Source organism: Lissotriton vulgaris, chromosome 2_1 (assembly GCF_964263255.1).
Source record: "Lissotriton vulgaris chromosome 2_1, aLisVul1.2, whole genome shotgun sequence".
NCBI classification, from domain to species: Eukaryota; Metazoa; Chordata; class Amphibia; order Caudata; family Salamandridae; genus Lissotriton; species Lissotriton vulgaris.
Genome location: NC_141687.1, coordinates 2,015,249,786 through 2,015,264,526, shown reverse-complemented (window position 1 = coordinate 2,015,264,526; position 14,741 = coordinate 2,015,249,786). Strand labels below are relative to the sequence as shown.

General features: G+C 53.0%; 1 protein-coding gene across 2 annotated transcripts in view; it reads left to right on the top strand.

The window, feature by feature from the left end:
• The window catches only part of PDE8A (phosphodiesterase 8A), a 2,218,572-nt gene that overhangs the window by 1,610,757 nt on the left and 593,074 nt on the right, over positions 1–14,741 (top strand). The gene's annotated exons all lie outside the window — the stretch shown is intronic.

The following is a 14,741-nucleotide window of genomic DNA, read 5'->3' as shown; positions in this document are numbered from 1 at the left end:
GGGGTCTGAGGACCGTCTGGCACGTGAGTGCCAGTTATTTCAGGACTGGGCACAGGAACTAGGGGAAGCCAGTCGCCTGGATACCTCCCCAGACACTGGTTTTGTCTCCCCTCCTACTGTGGCTATGGATGACGGGGCTGCTTATAGCGTGGTGCTGACGAGGGCGGCCAAGGCCTTGGCTCTTGAGCTGCCCGTCGCAACGGTGAGGTCTAACATCCTCACAGAGGTCCTTAAACCGCAGGTAAGCTCCCCAGAGCCTCTACTGCTGTTTAATGAGGCTCTCATGGACGTCCTGTTGGGCACTTGATCCAGGCCCGCTACAGGTCACCCTGTGGATAGCAGCGTCGCTAGGCGCCACCGCCCTGCTCTGGGCGACCGTAGTTTCCTGTCCACACACCCCACCCGGAGAGACAGGTTATACAGGCCTCTACTTCCCAATCCGCATTCCCAACTGCACCACCAGATCGGGAATCCAAGAGGTATGAGCAATTCGGCAAGAAGATGTTCTCCTTCCTTAGTTTGGGGTTGCGGTTGATCAGCACCGCGTGCCTCCTGGGCCATTACATCTACTCCCTGTGGGATACGGTTGCGGCCGTGCTGCCTGAGTGCCCGGAGGGAGCCCGGGTGAAGCTCGCTAAAGCCCTCGCGGAGGGACGAGACGCAGCGCAGTACTCCATATGATGTGGACTGGATACCACGGACTCGCGATTTCCATGTCTGTGGCGGTTCGTCTGGCTGAGGTCCGCCAACTTCTCGGCCGATGTCCAGAACACCCTTATGGACATGCCGTTCGATGGCAGCCACCTCTTCGATGGCAAGGCAGATAGTGCGTTGGAACGCTTTAAGGACTCCAGGGCTATGGCCAAGTCCTTGGGCCTGTCGCCCCCGCGCCAGTAATCTTCTGCCCAGAGCTCCTTTCGTGGCCACGGAAGGGGCGCCCCCACACGTCCTGCCAGCCACCGGCTGCAGACTAACATTCAGCGTGGCGGCGGGCATGGGTACCGTCGCGGCGGTAACAGGGAACAACTACGTGGCCAGTCCACAACTACCCCTGCAGCAGCCGCCTCAAAGCCTTCCTAGTCTGAGCTTTCTGGCCCATTTGACGCCAGTGGGGGGCAGGGTTCGCCAACACCTCCTCCGCTGGCGCTCCATCACATCAGACAACTGGGTGCTGCAAATCGTCCGAAGGGGCTACTCCCTCCCCTTCGAGGTGACCCCTCCAGCCATGCCACCGCAGTACCACCACGTGTCGGGGGATCACTTGCAACTTCTGCAAGAGGAAGTTACAGCCCTCTTGGCCTAGGGGGCCATCGAGCGCGTTCCTGGGCCAGAAGTAGGGTGTGGTTGTTACTCCCACTACTTTCTGGTTCCCAAGAAGGGCAAATGGGCCTACGTACTATCTTGGACCTGCGGAACGTCAACGGCTTCCTCCGGAAGGAGAAGTTCAAGATGCTGACTTTGGCTCAGGTCTTAGTTGCCCTAGACCCGGGAGACTGGATGGTAGCGTTGGACTTGCAGGACGCCTATTGCCACATTCCCGTCCTGCCGGCACACCGGCGCTACCTGCGTTTTACGGTAGGCCACGAGCACTTTCAGTTTACCGTGCTCCCCTTCGGCCTTACCAGCGCCCCACGGGTGTTCAGGAAAGTGATGGCGGTGGTCGCAGCTCATCTTCTCAAGTTAGGGGTTTCATCTTCCCCTACCTCGACGACTGGTTGTTGAAGGTGGGCTCGCCAGCCACCTCCAGACTACGGCCGACCTCCTGCACCTGCTGGGGTTTTCCATCAATGTGCCGAAGTCGCACCTGTGTCCCTCTCAGAAGCTCCTGTTCATCGGAGCGGTTCTAGACTCGGCACAGTTTTGAGTTTATCCTCCTGAACAGCGGGTTCGGGATATTCAGGCTCTGATACCGATCTTTCAGCCGTTATCCCGAGTCTCGTCAAGTTGATACTGCGGCTTCTGGGGCTGATGGCCTCCTGCTTCCTTCTGGTGCATCACACCAGATGGTGGATGCGGGCTCTGCAGTGGGACCTGAAGTTTCAGTGGGCCCAGCATCAGGGCAACTTGTCCGACCATGTCTTGATCTCAGAGGGCACTGCAAGACAGTTGCAGTGGTGGCTCGCGGACCGCGATTGGGTCAGCGGCAGATGCCTCTCCCTACCCCAACCGGAGCACGTAGTTTTGACGGACGCGTCCCTCCAGGGCTGGGGGGCCACATAGGAGAGGCGGAGATCAGAGGCCTCTGGTCTCCGGCAGAGTCCCGGCTCCACATCAACCTTCTGGAGCTGCGGGCGATCCGGCTTGCACTGAAGGCATTCCTCCCCTCTGTCCGGGGGAGTGTAGTGCAGGTGTTCACGGACAACACCAGTGCCATGTGGTACTCCAACAAACAGGTGGGATTGGGTCGTGGACCCTATGCCAGGAGGCTCTGCGCCTCTGGCAGTGTCTGGAACATCAGGGCGTGACCCTGTTGGTTCAACACCTGGCAGGGCGGACAAACTCAGCAGTCACTGTATAATGGATAACGAATGGCATTTGAAGTCGGACGTGGCGCGAGGACTCTTTCAGCAGTGGGGAGAGCCTTGGTTAGATCTATTCGCCACAGAAGAGAACGCGCAATGTCATCAGTTCTGCGCGTTGGAATTTCCAAGGCGGCACTCGCTCAGAGTGGAGTTGCAGTCGGTTGTACGCCTTTCCGCCTATACCACTTCTGCCCAGAGTGCTGAAGAAGATCAGGCACGACCGGGCCCAAGTCATCCTTGTGGCTCTGGACTGGGCACGAAGATACTAGTATCCCAAGCTACTCAGCAGGTCAGTCGATCCCCCGATTCGTCTGTGTTGGACTTGGCCCTTCTGGCAGGTTCACCCCTGAACTTTTTGCATTTGAACTCTGAAATAATTATAATGATTTCTGGTCTTGGCGCACTTTAGCACTGTGGCGCAGTGTAAAGTGCGTGCGCCCTGAGTGCGTGTGTGAGATTTGCCTGCCCTCCCATAGGAATGCATGGGGAATGTGTGTGTCCCTGGTAGTTCCTGATGCGTGGGGAGTGCAGGTGCGAGTTTGGTATGTGCGGACTCGTGTGATTAAATTCTGCGCAATGATGTTTGCGGCGTGATTGAGTCTAGTGTGGAAGTGCCACTTCTAGAAGTTGGCATGGTTGTGTAATTTGTGTCTGGCGTGTGATTGGCTGGAGCTGGCTGGTGAACCTGGCTCCAGGAGTCAGGATGGGTCTGCCCCGGTGGTGAGTGTTGAGATTAGCATGCTGATGTGAGGGGGGAGTGCACCTGGGACCTGAATAGGGCTGGGCTTTCCCCACACAATGCTGGCTCCACCCCCTGTGGTGTGTCTAATGACCCTAGCATGGCAAGTGAATAGTTAGAGGGGCTGAGCCCATTAAGAGTGCTCCCAAACCAGCTGCGCCTGGTTTTGCCCCCACCCTGCACATTTAGACAAAGGGATTTTTGTGTATAAAAAGAGGCTGTGACCTCTTGTAAAAGGTTCTTGTTTTTCCTGACTAGAATCTACCAGGGGCGTGCTGCTGCTGGGGCCCAGGGGAAGGCTTGCCTCCCTGTGCCCTGCTCAGCCCCTGGATGCTGGAAGACTCTTTTGGACCCTTTTACCTTGCTGGAGTATTTCCAGGACATTAAGAAGACTCTGGGGCTGCCCCAGCACCTTGAGTGTGCTGGCTTTTCATTTTCCATGCCCCTAGCTGTCCCTGCGCTTTGTCCCCCTCTGGGAGCGCTTTACTTGAGCTTGGCAGGGTGAAGCTGCTCTCTGTCCTGCTCGTGTCTATAGCAGGAGCCCACTCTGCTGTATATGCCCTGTTGGGGAGGGAGCCTACCACTCTTATTTTGATATTAGCAGGTGCCTACCCTGCATTGAGCTCGATTCCCGTTATTTTTAATTTAAGGGTGCCACCCCTTTTTATGTGCTCTTTAGCAAGTGCCCTCCTCGCTTCTACATTTTAATTATCCACCGAGGGAGCCTACCCCTCGTTATGCCCAAAAAGAGTTCACCGCCGCAGCCCGGGGGAAATGCCAGAAGGAGATGTCCGGCCCGCCGCTGGTTGTGGGCGGGGCCGGGAGGATGTTGTTTCTGCTCCCCCCTGCCTGGGGGAAGCCATGGTCTGCCCTTCCAGTCTCCCGTATGGAGAGGGAGACCGGAGATGCTGCCTGCCTGCTCCCCCCGCGCTGCCAGAAGAAGAGCTGGTGCTTGCTGCATGGGGAGGCCGGGAGCCTACCCCGCCTCCCTGAGTGCCCCTGAGGAGTCCCCGGAAAAGAAGTGCGGGCGATCGGCGAGGCTTCCCTAGCGGAGGGAGAGCCCCGCAGCTGTGGCGACTGAAAGCGGAGGGGGCTAGAGGCACCTGCCCCCGCCGCGTTCAACGATAAGAAAGCACCGGCTGCCGGAGATCGGAGCCCCGGTTCCCAGAGTGGCCCGGGTGAAGTGCTGCCCGGAGTCTCCCCAGCGAGGGAGAAGCCCCGAGGCCCCTGCCCAGAGAGCCGGTGAGTACCAGACGGCTGGAGAAAGGGGGAGTGGGGGCAGAGGCACCCGGTCAGAGCAGCCCTGTTCGCACAGTGGGCCGCTCCATGTTATGGCCTCAGTGTCCAGTCTTTTGCTTTGGGACATTAGTTCTTTAAAAGCCTCGGTGAGGAGCGTGGAGCATATTTACTCTAGGGCCATATATTGTAAGAGCCCCGTGTGGCCCACCATGTGCCTATTTATTTAAAAGCGCAGCCCGCTCCTCAGTGGTTAGGGGTCCAGTTCTTCCCCTTATTGGGTGCAACCTTATTTCAGGAGCCAGAGTGCTCCCAGACCCCTGCCTATCTCCAGAGCCCAGAGGGCTCCAGCAGTTTGCGCAGTTTTGGTTCCTGAGGGGCTAGTGAGAGCCCCTGGTGCAATTTGCTTCCTAGCTGCCCAGCAAGTAGTGGGCAGCTGCACCGTTTAGGCTTTTATTCCTAGGGGACATGTTCTTTTGGACTCAGGAGTGAGTCGTACTCCTTCGCCCTACGTTGGACTTCCCCAGCTGCGCAGCACTTAGTGTCAGCTGCAGCGTTTAGGCCCCTTGTTCTTGTCCTCAGCTGCCCAGCAAGTAGTGGACAGCTGCTTCGTTTAGGCTTTGGTGCAGTGGCGCGACCTGGACTTTGATGTGAGTTATGTGCTAAATATGATTTCTGCGCTAATGTGATTTATATGCTATTATGATTTATGCGCTAATCCCTGGGTGTTAGGAAATGTACTGTGTGTAGTATGTTTTGCGCACCCTGAGTTCTGACACCTCTGAATGTGTTTTTATGCATCATGTGTGAAGCTTCTGGCCTATACCCCTGAATGTATTTTCATGCTTAGGTGGTTGTCTTATCTAGTATGGGTTATACTAGTGTGTTCATTGTTCCCTGCGTAATATTTTCCTAAGGTGGTTAGGGATGCGTAGGTGGTACCTACCTTTTACTAGTGGTTACTGGCTGTGTGCTACATTTGCTATTTGGTGCTTAAAACTATCTCCAAGGGCTTGATACTGAGCTCGCCTACTGACCAGAGTCCCAGGACCAGTGGACTCTATTGTGCCTTCCCTGACAAATTGCTGGGACTTGTCTGATCTCCTTGGGCCGCTGGGCCTCGCCTAAAGTGTGCCGCGCTCACTCCCTCTGCAGCTCGTGCCTGGCCGCCCCGCCTAGAGCCGCACCGCTCCTTGTGAAGCCATGCTCTGCTCCGCCTGGGCCGTCCTCATCCTGCACCTCGGCAGCTCGTGCCTGGCCGCCCTCATGCCTCTAGCCGCGCTGCTCTCCTCTGAGCCGCGTCCGCTTCGCTGGGCCGCCTGCACCCTCCTCCTCTGAGCCTCACACCTTGGTCGCCCCAGTCAAACTCTTGTAGCATGCGGGCTGCCCGCTCAGGCTTACTGAGGAGATCACTCGTATTATCCCACGCAACCAGAACGGAAGGTATGGTCCTTATCCGCCGCCAGTCATTATATGTTCTATGTTCTAAAAGTGTTACTTCTACCAAGTGCTAATTCTACCAACAGCTAGTTCTAAAAGTGCTTATTCCTGACAGTGGTCCAGGTGGCCCTGTCCCATGTACATAATCCCCTGTAAATTCTGCCCGTGCCTCTGGCACATTGTAAAGTGTGTGTTTACTATCTAATGTGTTTTGTAATACAAGGGCTATTTTTACATATGCCTTGTGTGGAGTTCCTTTTGTGGGGGGCCTGGGATGTTGTTGCTGGTGGGTGCGTGCGCAAATGATTTACACATTGCCTCTGAGATAAGCCTGACTGCTCGTGCCAAGCTTACAAGAGGGTGAGCAGGGGTTATCTTGGCAGGTGACTTCCTTGCCCTGACTTAGAATGGTGGTTTCTTCCTGGCTTTGGCGCAAGCCTTAGCCAGCCAGAAATACCCATGTCTAATAGTCTGCCTCTTCAGGAGGACCTTCTGTCGCAGCAGCAGGGGACGGTCCTCCACCCAAACCTGTCCAGCCTCCACCTCCATGCGCGGAGATTGTGCGGCGACAGTTGAGGCCATTTGACTTGCCTCCTGAAGTCTATGATGTTATTCTGGCAGCCAGGCATCCCTCCACATAATCGGTATACGCCTGCAGGTGGAACAAATTTGTCGCACGGTGCACAGCAAAGGCTGTGGATCCACTCTCTGCCCCTCTTTCAGAGGTTCTCCTCTTTCTTCTTTCTCTTGCCCAGCAGGGCTCTGCTCTGGGCACTATCAGGGGCTACCTCTCTGCCATTTCCACTTTCTTAAGGCTTCCTGATCAGCCCTCTTTGTTCAAGTCCCCAGTTGTAAATAGGTTTTTGAAGAGCATCCCCCCTGTTTCTTTCGTGGTGCCTCAGTGGGACTTGAACCTTGTTCTGACTTATCTGATGTGCGCTCCCTTCGGGCCACTTCATGACTGTCCTCTTCGTCTTCTTACCCTTAAGACTGCATTCCTGGTTGCCATCACCTCTGCCAGGAGAGTGAGTGAGCTCTAGGCCCTTTCTTCACAACCTCCTTTCCTTTATGTCCATCCGGACAAAGTTGTGTTGCGGACGCGACCCTCTTTGTTGCCCAAGGTAGTCACAGCCTTCCACATCGGACAGTCCATCACCTTACCCACCTTCTTCCCGCCTCTGCATCCCTCGAAAGAGGAAGAGAGGCTCCACCGTCTGGACCCAAAACGTGCGCTCTCATACTATCTGGATCGCACACGCCAGTTCCGGGTGGATGACCAACTCTTTGTGGGTTACATGGGCGCTAAGAAGGGACGGCGGTGCACAAACGGACCATTTCCCGATGGGTCGTCTTGTGCATCAAGGCTTGTTATTAACTGCCTAAAAAGGAGCCTCCTGTGGGGATACGTGCCCATTCCACTCGGGCCACGGCGGCTACTACTGCCCTGGGTCGGGGAGTCCCCTTGCAGGACATCTGGCAGGCAGCTACGTGGGCCGCGCTGCACACGTTCGCTAGACACTACCTACTGGACAGAAGAGTCCGGAGAAATGGCTTTTTCGGCCGTTCCGTTCTCCAGGACTTTCTGGTGTGATCATTGGTTCGCAGACCCACCACCGGGGTTGGTATTGCTGGGGTATCTATTCTAAGGTAAGGAATCTAATACTAACCTGTTTCTTTCAGATGCACAAGTTACTTACCTTTGGTAACGATATATCTGTAAGAAAGAGTAGTTAGTATTAGATTCCTTACCGCCCGACCCATCCCTCCCATTCTGCGAACCGATATCTAGGGTTAAGGTCATCCCTTTGAGGGCCCTAGGTTCATGGCACCAGTGTTGGTTTTTATCATGGCTCTGCGTTTCTGGCGCGGAAAAGCTCTGTATAAGAACTGACGTCAGCGCGTGAGGGCGGCGTCTAAGTACTCGGCCGACGTCATCCCGGCGCCGACGACTGACGCGGAGCCGCAGACAACGCCTACCGACGCGCAGGGTTACTGCTACGCAAAACTTTCTGGATCCAGTCTGATGCCTGGGGATATTCTAAGGTAAGGAATCTAATACTAACTACTGTTTCTTACAGATATATTGTTACCGAAGGTAAGTAACTTGTGCGTTTGTGCTAAAACCTCTACCAGCGAAGGCAGACCATCTTCATTTGGTACTTCTCTTGCCGTGGGCTGGTTCCTGAGTTCGTTAATCACATGTATATCAGGGTGGCTATAAGAATCTTGCTTATGGTCAACCTTTCCGAGTGACTGGTAACACTCCGCCACTGTATCGGCCATTACAGTTGCGCTGCTGCATAGTATAATTTGCAGTTGGGATCCCCCAGGCCTCCCTTAGTCCGTGGCTGCTGTAGTATGGAAAGTGCCACCCGCAGCCTGCCCCAACCCCATATCAACTCCGTCAAGATACCGTGTAGTTCCCAGAAGAAGCTCCTAGGTAGAGAGATTGGTAGTACAGCAAAAAGTAGGGGAGCGGAGACAGTACCTGCATCTTAGAAATCGCCACACTCCCCAATGGGGACAGTGGTAGAGAGTGCCAGAAGGGTAGTTATTTAGGGTTTGAGCCCAGTGCCTGTCTTTATTGCCCTCCTTGAGGTCTGCATCAGCATGGTAGATCTGGAATGCCCAAGAAACATCGCACAATTCGAGGCGAGATCTCTATACGTTTTCCATGTCAGGTTCCGGGGTCAGGGACAAGGGGAACAGACATGACTTGGACTGATTCACATTGTACACCTGCAACATTACAAACTCCTCTAGTACTTTCATCAGTGCAAGGAGTGTGGTGGTGGCATCCCGCAGATAAATCAGGGCATTGTCTGCATAGAGTGAGACAATGTGACACATGGCATGTTCCACTATACCCCATCGCCGCACCTTTAGGCTCAAGTTACAGGCCAATTGTTCCATCGCCAAGCCTAAAATCAGTGGGGACAAGGGGCATCCCTGCCTTCTGTCTCTTCAAATGGCAAAGCTGTCGGAGATCAGTTGGGCTGTGCAGATTCAAGTTTTTGTGTATTGCATGAACCCACCTAAGATACCCCGGTCCTACACCCATACTCTTGGTGTAGCGTGCAAGTATTCCCAGCCCAATTTATCAAATGCTTTTTTTGATGTCCAGTAATACTGCCACCAGGGTGCAGAGCTGTGGCTGCAGTAGCCCCACCACACTCAGTAGCCTACAAATATTTAGGAAGGTGCTACGTTCAGGTATGAACGCAATTTGGCCGTTGTGTACAAGGATGCCAACCTCGGGGAGAAGCCTATTGGCTAGCACCTTCCCCAATATCTTATGATTTAAGTTGAGGCGCAACAGGGGGCCTTGTTAATGTCAAAGTATTGAGCAATAGATGTTGATAATAGTTCTCTGAAAGGGGCATCTTCCCATGCTTCTGTCTGTAGCCTCCAAGTTGGGGACGGTAGGGCATTGTCTGCCCCAGTGGAACATAAACAGCAATGGTATAGGCAAAGTATTCTGACAATCTGCAGGCCCAGGGCTTCACTACTAAAGGACTATTCTAGTATCTATCCCATGGACCGGGGAGTAGAATGAAAATTCAGTGTTATGGGGATTTCTCAGGCGCCATGTATCATATACTCATGTGTGGCCATACAGTCCCAAAAATGATGTGATGTACAGGTGCATGGAGTGCCTTTAAGGGTTGGGACAGACCGATCCTGATTGACATCTAGTGTGGAAATAAAGTAGGGTATGAGGGTCTTTTAAGAGTACTAGTGTAAGTGTGTCAAAGAGGGCCTTCTGATTAGTGTTGGGTGCATAAATTCCTACTAGTGTCTGTGGCATCCCTTCTAAATGGCCCTCAACAAGCACTTAGCATCCCCCTTCATCAGCTCTATGCGTATCTTCCACAAAAGGGACCACCGTGGCTATCCAGAATGGCCCCCCTCACTCATATGCTGATGCTGTTGTGACGTAAACCTGTCCCTCCACTTCGCTTAATATTTTTTTCCTCGGTTTGTGTTAGATGTGTTTCTTGTAAGAATGCTATGTGGGTCTGCTGGTGCTAGAGGTATGCGTGTACCTGATGTCCTTTTGTGGGGGGTTACCATGCCTTGCACGTTCCGTGTCAAGTGATAATGTGGGATAGAGGTGTGTATGGGTGTGCATCGGGGTGCCCATGGTGTAAAGTGCTAGGTGACCGCATGACCTGGCTAAGCATACCATCCCCAGGTCAGCTCTATGTATGATGCCTCCTGCATTCCCAGCCGTGTCGAGATGTCTTGTGTCTGACTGGGCCAGGCCGGACAGGCCGTAGTGGGCACCGGGCGTTGTGCCCGGTGGGCCTGCAGGGTGGGGGCCGGCTTTAGACACCTGGGGGCTGTTTTTGTTGCCAGAAGCCAATTTTGCAGCGGGGGACAAAGCTTTCCGCTGGAAATTCCCACTTTGCACACCGGATGTCCAAGCATCCTGCCCCGGTCGGCCACACAAACAGAAGGATTCGGCTTGCATCACTTGGACGAGGATGACCATCTGCCTCACACGACAGTCACCACTAGGGTTCACAAGATTTTATCTGCTGATCTGTGCATCAGTTCTGGGCCCCGAATGCGCTCCTGGTCAAGGTCTAGGATTCTCCAGTGTCTGAGCCTGCCTCTGAGGCTCAGTCCGATCACAATGCACAAAGACTATGCCTTTGCCGCCACTTAAGCCTCCTCCATGGCCACCTGCTCCCGGGTAGGACCACCACTCTCCCCTCTGAATTTCATGTACAGCAGTCAGGGTGTCAACCGTTCACCTGGGGATTTTTCATCAGAGGGATTAGATGCCAGGCATTTCACATGGAGCCATGTACATACCTCTTAAGGAGAGGAAAAAAGGTGGGAGGTCTTACTGGCCACCACCTTGTGTTTTGCAGGATACAAGAGGGCAGACTTCAAGCTCAGGTCCTGGAATAGTTGTTTCACTGTTGTGTAAGAGTTCCAAAGCTGTTGGACCTCTGCAGTGAAGTCTGGGTAAGCAGTGATGGTGGTATTCTCTAAGCGTCTGTTTCAATATCAAATGCCGTCTCTGAAGTTAAACTCCTGTGGGTGGGGGTCTTCCCAGGATGTTATGTGCACTTTCCACAGAAAAACATTTACGTACCTTGACTTCCAGTACAGTAGCCATCAGCCAGTTCTCAAGAAAAAGTTCCATGCTGGCCCTTCATAACGTTCGGGGAAGCCCAGTAAATAGACATTTTTGCGTCTTGAGTGGCCTTCCTCCCTGTCTGTGGAGGGAGGCTACCTCTGCCTTCATGTCCTTCATTTGAGTTTGGAGGTCAAGCAGCATAGTAGTATATGGATGTGTGTGAGGGCTCTGTCATCCACCCTTTCTGTCATTTTCTGGTGATCTGCAGGAAGCAGATTCATATCCAGAGACACAGCATCAATCTTAGTTTCAAATGATATTTTGGTGGCCAGCATAGCATGCAAGACCTTTTTGAACTGGGCTGAGTGTTTGCGTAGGGTGATCTTCAAGTGGGCCAGCCTGCTCAGGTTGTGAACCGGGGAGCAGACAAGGCTGTTTCTCCATTTGGGCCCGAGATCAGGCTTTTTATTATTCTTTGACTTCACCATCATGACCTTGTGTAGGTGGAGGGCCTGTTATAGCTGCAAAGCCTTTCTCCTCTACTGATAATAAGAATAATAAATCTTTATTGCATGACTAAATAAAATCATTGCAATCAAACATCTTTACACTACGCAATATCTAGAAACTGTACCACAATAATCATTTAAAAATGACCAATACAATCATAATTATATCACAAAACCAGACCAATTCACCGTACATTGTGCATTTAAAGATAGGAAATATAATATCAATCAAACATGGGCTTAATCATGCATAGCTAATTATATTGGTAGCACATATAAAAGTACTATAGCAGGATATTGCACATATTGCAGTTTAAGTTCAAGTTCAGAAATTTGTATAGCGCACTACTCACCCAGAGGGTCTCAAGGCGCTTGAGGGAGGGGGGGTGCTTTACTTATCGAATATCCAAGTTTTTAGTTGCTTTCTGAAGGAGAGGTGGTTTTGTGTAAGGCGGAGGTGGGTGGGGAGAGAATTCCAGGTTTTGGCCGCTAAGTAGGAGAAGGATCTACCCCCCATGGTGGATTTATGGATGCACGGAATATCGGCGAGGGCTTGATTGGACGATTGTAGATGGCGGGTGGGGGTGTAGAAGGACAGTCGCGTGTTGAGGCATTCGGGTCATAAGTCGTAGAGGGCTTTGTGTGCATGGGTGAGGAGACGGAACGTTATTCTCTTGTTGACGGGGAGCCAGTGGAGGTCTTTCAGGTGACCGGAAATGTGAGCTTGACGGGGGATGTCCAGTATGAGTCTGGCTGAGGCGTTTTGGATGCGTTGGAGTTTTTTCTGTAGTTTGGCTGTGGTTCCGGCGTAAAGGGTATTTCCGTAATCCAGGCGGCTTGTGACCAGTGCGTGGGTGACCATCTTTCTTGTTTCGGTGGGGATCCAGCGGAAGATTTTTTTGAGCATGTGTAGGATGTTGAAACATGATGATGAGACGGCGTTGACTTGTCTGGTCATCGAGAGGGAGGAGTCCAGGATGAAGCCCAGGTTACGTGCGTGATCCGTAGGTATGGGTGCGGTTCCCAGGGCCGGTGGCCACCATGAGTTGTCCCAGGCAGAGGGGGATGAACCTAGGATGAGGACTTCCGTTTTGTCCGAGTTTAGTTTTAAACGGCTGTTCTTCATCCACTCGGCTACTTCTTTCATTTCTTCGTGTAACTTGGTTTTGGTGGTGTTTGGGTCTTTGGTGAGTGAGAGGATTAGCTGGGTGTCGTCTGCGTAGGAGATGATGTTGAGGTCGTGTTGGCGCGCGATGGATGCGAGGGGACTCATGTATACGTTGAATAGGGTAGGACTGAGTGATGATCCTTGTGGTACCCCGCAGATGACTTTGGTGGCCTCTGATTTGAAAGGGGGGAGGCAGACTCTTTGTGTTCTTCCGGCGAGGAACGAGATGATCCAGTCTAATGCTTTTCCTTGTATTCCGACGTTGTTGAGGCGTTGTATGAGGGTGCTATGACAGACTGTGTCAAAGGCTGCGGAGAGGTCCAGTAGGATGAGGGCGGCTGTTTCTCCGTTGTCCAGTAGAGTTCGAATGTCGTCTGTTGCTGTGATGAGGGCGGTTTCAGTGCTGTGTTTGGCTCGGAAGCAGGACTGTGAGGGGTCGAGGGATTTGTTGGATTCAAGGAAGGCGGCGAGCTGATTATTGACGGCTTTCTCAATGACTTTGGCAGGAAATGGGAGGAGCGAGATGGGGCGGTAGTTCTTAAGTTCAGTGGGGTCTGCTGTGGGTTTCTTCAGAAGGGCGCTGAGTTTGGCATGTTTCCAGCTTTCCGGGAAGGTGGCGGAGTTGAAGGAGCTGTTGATGACGTCGCGGAGATGGGGTGCCAACATGCAATAATTGCTAATTACAACATATCAAGACAGGGTAAAATGAAATTAAAATACAGCCTTAGTTACTGTAACAAGTTATTGCACATATTGCATTTTAAAGTGCCGATCTGCCATGCTTAATAATTCAATCGTATAAAAACAATAATAAAGTGCATCAATAATTAGGCCCGTCTAGAACAGCTCAGCACAGGGCAGTGCAGCACCCACACACCAAGCTGCTGTGACTGTCTCCTCTCCTCTCCTCTCCTGTCCTCTCCTGTCCTCTCCTGTCCTGTCCTGAGGGAATAACGCAAAACAAAGTGGCACCAGTGGGTGCTATCTCCCTGGGCCAGTTCTGGCTATAACTGTAGGATACACATGTCACAAGCCTTCATACAGCGCATGTGGGATTTTTGGGGGGCCGCTCCATCTAGGGGGCCTTAGGAACTAGACTGACCCCAACACATGCCCCCTCTTGCACTGGGCCTCTCGGGCATCAGTGAAGCAGGCAAGCAGTACCAGGGTACAGTTCAGGCCCAGGAAGACCCCACGCACCTCTCATGGGATGCCGTAGCTCTCACCACAGTTCGTTGGTAACCCATCTCCGTGGTTTTGTGGGCAGCCATCAGACATTTAGCATTCTCAACCGAGGCCAGTAGGAAAAGATAGTGTTGCACCAACAGCGATCCAGCCAGTCCCCGGGTGCAGGCTCCGCAATGTCTGGTGGATCTCGGACCTGCCCTTGTTCAGTGAGTTGTCCAATGGAGGGACACGCCCCTCCCAGTTTCCAGCAAGCTAATGGAATCAAATGGTGATGTATGCCATCTACCGTCTGTGTAGCCGAGCAACTGTAGTCATCATGCACTAGAGCAGATGGCCACGTAGCGTAGCGGGGCTCTACCCGCCGCATAGCCTCGTCCCAACCATTGTCCTCTCATGTGGTCTTTGTCCAATGCAGCTCTGTGTTGCTGCTTGGCTCAGCGAGAGCGTCGTGGTCAGAGGCTCAGTTGCCGCCCTGATCCACATTCACCCAGGCGCTGCATGGGAGCAGAAATCAGGCGTCCCCACTCAACAGTGGCTCCATGGGAGGGAGTCTAGTGTTCAATACCAGGCATCCCAAGCCCAAATAGACCATGAATTGGCAGGATGTTGTGCGGGTCCCTGCGGAGCTCGTTCAGGCACGTCTGAGCTTGCCGCCATCTTGGCCACGCCCCCAATCACTAACCTCATAGTGGTGGAAGGCTACTGCCTTCCTCCAAAGTTAAGCAGCACTATTGCGGTGGTGCCAGCATACCGTGTAATGAACAATAGGAGTGAACATGTCCTTTTTGCCCTGTGTAACTGGATTGAGGTCTACAGGCTCACTCAAGTTCCGCTCTGCCTACATCAG